This window comes from Vulpes lagopus, chromosome 12 (assembly GCF_018345385.1).
Source record: "Vulpes lagopus strain Blue_001 chromosome 12, ASM1834538v1, whole genome shotgun sequence".
NCBI lineage: Eukaryota > Metazoa > Chordata > Mammalia > Carnivora > Canidae > Vulpes > Vulpes lagopus.
Window position 1 is genome coordinate 14172783 of NC_054835.1, and position 7872 is coordinate 14180654.

The following is a 7872-nucleotide window of genomic DNA, read 5'->3' on the forward strand; positions in this document are numbered from 1 at the left end:
TATTATCAGTTCCTTAAGGGCAAGTGTTAAAACAGTACCGCAAGTAGACATTGTTAGCAGTTTAACCAATTATTAATGAAATAATTTGTTGGCAAAAGAAATTATTATTATCAATACTTAATTACTATATTCTATTTCTTTCAATAAGTACTTAAACAAGAATATTCTCTTAATCAGTAAATATGTTATTATATAGAAAATCAATCATTTCTGCTATAACGGTTTCATTTTCTCACATTCCTTTCTATCTCACTCCATCTACTATCTCCTTTTTGTGGGCATCTTAATCTTCATTTTTATTGGTGTTTGCACACCAGCATCTAAAACTTGCAGGTCTTCTCATCCTCAAACAAAACTAAAACAAAACCCAAATCTCCTCTACTCTTCTGTTTCCCCATTGCCCACCTTAGTACTTCCCTTCTTTTAGTTACAGCTGAACTTCCCCAGCTTCATCTGTGATCCCTATTTCCCAACTTCCTGTTCACTCTGAAATCCCACTGCAACAATCTCCTACTTCTGACTCCTGTCAAAGGGTCCTAGAAGAAGTCATGCTCTGCCTGGAATGATCTCCTCCCTAGTCAACTTGACAAATACCCACTCATCTCTAAACACGTGGCTCAATCTGCATCTCTTCCAGGATGTCATTTCTCAGTACCACCACTGTCCTGCCACAAAGACCTTTGCTCTTTATTCTCACTGTGCATGTAAGCCATGTAACACACAGTACCTACAACCGTTTGCATTTTTGTAACTTTGGCCTTTTGGGGTCCCTTTATTATCAAGGATTCATCTTAAGGCCAGAGTTTTTGTTTAACTCTTCTCTGCATCTTGATATTATTACTCCTGTTACATTCTAGGTGCTCAATGAATCCTTTTTGAATCAATAATTTAATAGAATTATGCTTTTACAAAATACGTGAGTTTTGGTTTAATATCAGATCTAACTTAGTGACAGGTCTGTACCTCTTTCTCACTCTAGATAATGCCTAACTATTATGACCATCTTCCTTAAAACAAGACAGATTCATCCCATTGGTATAACTGAGTACATTTTATGTGCTGATAGAAGTTACCTATATTTTAAGTTTAGAGTTCAGATAGAACCAGAAAATGCTAGGAAACAAACATACATTACAGATAAAAACTTTTTCAATATTGTCAAATGTCCCCAAAACTAGAACATCAAATGTCTAGATCAGAGGTAACAAACTCAAATGCCTACAAGGGCCAGGCTGATGATGGGGTCAGGCAAAAGACTGGCAAACTGGAGAATACTGACTCTCTCCAAAGAGGACCATGGAAAGCAACCCTTAGATGACCACTGACAAATGAGAATGTGGACTCACTGTTGATAGATTTCATTTTATAAGAAGAGCTGGAATCCATGGGACATATGATGACTTTTATTTTTAAAAGTTGTAAATGACACTTTTGTGTTCTGATACAGGTAGGGATTGTTAACTGGTGAACTCTGTAAAATACACAAAGATGACTCCTTTCCATTGCTTCTTCTAAGTCCAATTCTCAGAATATTCATATAGAATATCTTGCTAGGCAGGGTTCTCAGTGGTGTGTGGAGGTTCAGAGTTTCTCTGCGGCCAGCTTCTACAAAATGAGCACTACCCCTATCTCTGGTACTTGTCTTCTTGATATCCTGGTCACTCTAAATAACTTCTATCTGTCTCCTGAAAAGGGAAATTCAACTTTCTGTTTCACATGATCTTAATTTTTGTAAAAAAAAAAAAAAAAAACTCTAATAAAGTCAAGGCTGGGAAGACGGCAGAGAAGGCGGACCCTGAGCTTACCTCACCCCACATTTACAACTAGATATCATCTACATCTAAGTCAATAAACCAGAGAGTGATCTGAAGACTGGCAGAGCAAACTCCACAATTAAATATAGAGAAGAAGCTGCATCTGAAAGATTAGGATGTTAAGAAAGGTGGAGGGAGGCTGCTGGCAGGTGGGAGGGAGCTGCACTTAGGGAGAGGGCCAAGAAATGGGTCCTCACACCAGGGAACTCACACAAGGAAGACTAATTCCCATAACATTTGGCTTTTAAAAACCCGAGGAGCTGAACTATGTGAGTTTGTAAAACCAGTGGAACTTGGAGCCTGGGGCTTTAACAGTCAGCTGAGTCAGCACCAGGCAAGCCGAGAGGTTGAGTGATAGCTGGGTTGAGGTCCTTAATGAGACTGCAGTCTGTGTGGAAAGACAACATAAAAATGACAGTTTACACAATGCTGGGGCAAATGGGAGACAAATTTATTCATACTGATTTCGGAGCATGTTGGGGAATTTTTCCCTAAATGAGGGAACTGACAAGCACCATTTTCCTCCCTCTGCCCCAGCATAAACACAGGGCCTTCTGGGGGAGGTGAAGCTGCACAGACATTTGCTCCTTAAGTTGCCAGCACTGCACCAGGCCCACAAGTTCTCCTAAGGACTCAACTACTCCAAGCCTGATCATCTCAGCCCAGCACTTAGGGCAAATTTTTGTGAAAGCTGCATGCATGTGTCCTGCCTGGCCACCAGTCTCAGCCTCACCACCCTGACTAACCCCCCCATCCTCACACAGCCCCCAACCTATGCTGGGCTTTGGGGGAATATGGCAAAAGACCAGTTTTGCTAAACCCACTGCCCTGCTCCCAAATTCCCCAGCAGGCACACTCCCTCAGAGCTGTCCTGCCTGAGTCCCAGAAAGCAAGCACACAACTGGCTGAGTTAGTGCAGACGATTGCCCTGAAAAGAAAGTGACTTAGAGGCAATAGAGCATAAGCAACACGTATAGGATACTCTCCTGAAGTGTGATAAAGGACATTTTCAACTTTTAGTGTTTGTGGGCCCTGCTCCCAGGCTCCCAAGGAATATATACTTCTTTTAATAAGGTCACAATGACTTCACCAAACTATAGATTGGGGGCAATATTTTTGCCTATATATATATATTTTTTTTTTGCCCTGAGCACACATGGTACATCTGCTTTGTTAGTGAATAAACTAAAAGAAACAGTTCAAACTAAAGATGAGAGTAAAAATCTCCTGCAGTTCCTTTCCCATACCTCTGAAGCCTGCAAACTTACACATGCAAAAAGCATAAGATAAAGTATGTAATTTTCTGAAACGTCTTTCATTGTGATGACTTGTGACTCTTAATGTAACCAAAACCCATATAACTCTGTATTAAACATTCCTCCCCCAGAGCATACTTCTTTGTGAAGATTGTGTATCCTAGGCAGCTGTTCTCACTTGGGCTTGAATAAAACTTTCTCTTTTTTAAAAGAATTTGCAAATTTGTTCATTTTGTGTTGATAAGTGCCAGATTCTGGTGAACAGGGGAAATGGCACTGCAGGGTACTATAGAACCTCTTCTTCATAAAGTCACTACTTTAAAGAATAGATGACACAGATGACTTTCTTAACACACAGAAACAGACATAGAGAGGCAGACGAAATGAGGATACAGAGAAATTTATCTCAAATGAAAGAATAGGCCAAGGCCAAGGTCAAAGAAATGAAATAGATACAAATAATATGCCTGATAGAAAATTTAGAGCAATGATCATAAGCATACTCACTGGACTCGAGAAAGGAGTGGAAGACATGAGTGAGGCCCTTAATACAGAAATAAGGAATAACATAACAGAGATAAAGGGCTCAATAAATTAAATGAGAAACACGCTTGATGGAATAAATATCAGAATGGAAGAAGCAAAGGCACAAATTAGTGATCTAGAAGACAGAGTAATGGAAAGTAGTCAAGATGAATGAAAGAGAAGAGAAGAATTACATAAAACTAGTATAGATTTAGGGAACTCAGTGACTCCATCAAACCTAATAACATTTGTATTATAGGAGTCCCAGAAAAACAGAGACAAAAGGGGACCGAAAAATCTATTTGAAGAAATAATGGCTAAAAATTTCCCTAACCTGGGCAAAGAAATAGATACCCAGATCCAGGAGGTGTAGAGAAATCCCATTAAAATCAAGAAAAGCAAGCCAACTCCAAGACATATTGTAATTAAATTCACAAAATATGTTGATAAAGAAAAAAATCTCCAAAGCAGCAAAACAAAAGAAGTTATTGACTTAGAAGGGAAAACCCATAAATCTAGTAGGAGATTTTTCAGCAGAAACTTTGCAAGCCAGAAGAGAATGACATGATATATTCAAAGTGCTGAGTTGGAGAGTAATCTGTACTTCTTCAAGATGTGTCTCTGCCCTTATTTTGTGGACTATCATCACAACATGATCCCCAAATGCCAGTCTTCACTCCTGCCTCAAACAGAGAAACTGAGACTGCCTCTTGTCCCCCAAGCCAAAGGAGATAACTTCTCAACATTTGCCAAAGTGAGAAAAAGAGCAACAGGAAGCAACCGAACATATAGATGAACTACAAAATTAAATAGACAGACTTAATGAATAATCCAGTGAGGAGATTTTGAAAATAGAATAGAAATATAACAAACTCCATCAACCATTTTTTCAGAAGAGGTAGGAATTGATTGCCAAAAATCCCAAATTTGTGGGTAATATTTGTCAACCACCCACTAGTGTCCACACTGTTTGGGAAGGAGGATGAAGAGGTGCTGCATCATTTGACAAGAATCAAAGTGACAGATTTTGAAGATGTTAAATCAGGTTACAGAATAGATTTTTATTTTAATGAATATCTTTACTTTGAAAATAAAGTTCTCTCCAAAGAATTTCATCTGAATGAGAGTGATGGTCCATCTCCAAAGTTCACTGAAATCAAATGGAAATCTGGGGAGGTTTTGATGAAATGTTCAAATAAAATGCAGAACAAAGTCAGAAGGAAGAGACAGCATAAGGAACCAGGGGGTTTCTTCACATGGTTTACTGACCATTTTGATACAGGTGCAGATGGGTTAGGAGAAATCATCAAAATGATATTTGGCCAAATCCATTACAGTTCCACTTGGTTGCTGATATGGATGAGGAAGCGGAAGGAGAAGAAGAAGATGATGAAGATGATGGAGAAAAAGGATTGGAAGATATTAATGAAGGAGATGAGCATGAAGGTGAAAAAGATGAAGATGAGTGAGGGGGAGGAAGGAGAAGAGGATGAAGGGAAAGATCACTAATTGGACACTGATGGATTCCAACCTTCCCTTTTTATTTTTCTCCAATCCCTGAGAGTAAGTTGCAGCCTTTTTCTCCTCTTCCTGTGTTCATTTCCCTTACTTTTTGAAGTCTCTTTACTCTCTCTTTATACTATGGTTCTCAGCTTATGAGGGAGAGGAATACTTTGAGCAGAATACAGCGGGAAAAGAATCTCTACTCCTTTCTGTTCCAAATTCATTTTTATCCCTTCCTGCCTCAACAAAATCTTTATGGAATCAATACCACCATGCTCTGTGGGGGAAAAAAAGAAGAAAGTTTTGCTCCCTTAGCTATTCTGGAAGCTGGAGGGTGCTAGGGCCCTCTGTAGTAGTGCACAGAATTTTAGCTTTTCCTCCTCTTTCTCTTACAGTGGGCTCAGAGTTTACTATACAGTGCCTCTATGTGATAATGGACAGTTAGCATTTACCAACAAAACTAATTTCTCTTGGTAAAAAAAAAATTTTAATAAAAAAAACTTTAAAAATGGGGTTATAGAAAGTCAGCAAAGGGTGGATTTGAGATGTCGGATGGGATGTGTGGGGATTTTGACAATATAACTTTTCTTTGGGCATGTTCAGTTGATGTTTAATGAACATCCTTGCATTTTAGGATGACACTTTTAAAATTACCTCCTAATGATGATTCCCTGCCATTTGATGAGAGCTTTTTTTAAATTAATTTTTATTGGTGTTCAATTTACCAACATACAGAAAAACACCCAGTGCTCATCCTGTCAAGTGTCCACCTCAGTGCCCGTCACCCATTCCCCTCCAACACCCGCCCTCCTCCCCTTCCACCACCCCTAGTTCGTTTCCCCGAGTTAGGAGTCTTTATGTTCTGTCTCCCTTCCTGATATTTCCCAACATTTCTTTTCCCTTCCTTTATATTCCCTTTCACTATTATTTATATTCCCCAAATGAATGAGAACATACACTGTTTGTCCTTCTCCGATTGACTTATTTCACTCAGCATAATACCCTCCAGTTCCATCCACGTTGAAGCAAATGGTGGGTATTTGTCGTTTCTAATTGCTGAGTAATATTCCATTGTACACATAGACCACATCTTCTTTATCCATTCATCTTTTGATGGACACCGAGGCTCCTTCCACAGTTTGGCTATTGTGGCCATTGCTGGGTGCAGGTGTCCCGACGTTTCATTGCATCTGAATCTTTGGGGTAAATCCCCAACAGTGCAATTGCTGGGTCGTAGGGCAGGTCTATTTTTAACTCTTTGAGGAACCTCCACACAGTTTTCCAGAGTGGCTGCACCAGTGCACATTCCCACCAACAGTGTAAGAGGGTTCCCTTTTCTCCGCATCCTCTCCAACATTTGTGGTTTCCTGCCTTGTTAATTTTCCCCATTCTCACTGGTGTGAGGTGGTATCTCATTGTGGTTTCGATTTGTATTTCCCTGATGGCAAGTGATGCGGAGCATTTTCTCATGTGCATGTTGGCCATGTCCATGTCTTCCTCTGTGAGATTTCTCTTCATGTCTTTTGCCCATTTCATGATTGGATTGTTTGTTTCTTTGGTGTTGAATTTAATAAGTTCTTTATAGATTTTGGAAACTAGCTCTTTATCTGATATGTCATTTGCAAATATCTTCTCCCATTCTGTAGGTTGTCTTTTAGTTTTGTTGACTGTATCCTTTGCTGTGCAAAAGCTTCTTATCTTGATGAAGTCCCAATAGTTCATTTTTGCTTTTGTTTCTTTTGCCTTTGTGGATGTATCTGCAAGAAGTTACTGTGGCCAAGTTCAAAAAGGGTGTTGCCTGTGTTCTCTTCTATGATTTTGATGGACTCTTGTCTCACATTTAGATCTCTCATCCATTTTGAGTTTATCTTTGTGTATGGTGAAAGAGAGTGGTCCAGTTTCATTCTTCTGCATGTGGATGTCCAATTTTCCCAGCACCATTTATTGAAGAGACTGTCTTTCTTCCAATGGATAGTCTTTCCTCCTTTATCGAGTATTAGATGACCATACATTTCAGGATCCACTTCTGGGTTCTCTATTCTGTTCCATTGATCTATGTGTCTGTTTTTGTGCCAGTACCACACTGTCTTGATGACCACAGCTTTGTAGTACAACCTGAAATCTGGCATTGTGATGCCCCCAGATATGGTTTTCTTTTTTAAAATTCCCCTGGCTATTCGGGGTCTTTTCTGATTCCACACAAATCTTAAAATAATTTGTTCTAACTCTCTGAAGAAAGTCCCTGGTATTTTTTTTTTTTTTTTTTTTAGTCCATGGTATTTTGATAGGGATTGCATTAAACGTGTAAATTGCCCTGGGTAACATTGACATTTTTACAATATTAATTCTTCCAATCCATGAGCATGGAATATTTTTCCATCTCTTTGTGTCTTCCTCAATTTCTTTCAGAAGTGTTCTATAGTTTTTAGGGTATAGATCTTTTACCTCTTTGGTTAGGTTTATTCCTAGGTATCTTATGCTTTTGGGTGCAATTGGAAATGGGATTGACTCCTTAATTTCTCTTTCTTCAGTCTCATTGTTAGTGTATAGAAATGCCATTGATTTCTGGGCATTGATTTTGTATCCTGCCACGCTACCAAATTGCTGTATGAGTTCTAGCAATCTTGCGGTGGAGGCTTTTGGGTTTTCTATGTAGAGTATCATGTCATTGGCGAAGAGGGAGAATTTGACTTCTTCTTTGCCAATTTGAATGCCTTTAATGTCTTTTTGTTGTCTGATTGCTGAGGCAGGTACTTCCAGAACTAGGTTGAAGA

The 7872-nt window shown here is 39.1% G+C and overlaps 1 pseudogene; it reads left to right on the forward strand.

Moving 5' to 3' along the window:
- The first annotated feature begins 3340 nt into the window (after positions 1-3340).
- LOC121473201 lies at positions 3341-5104 on the forward strand (annotated as a pseudogene).
- The last annotated feature ends 2768 nt before the right edge of the window (positions 5105-7872 follow it).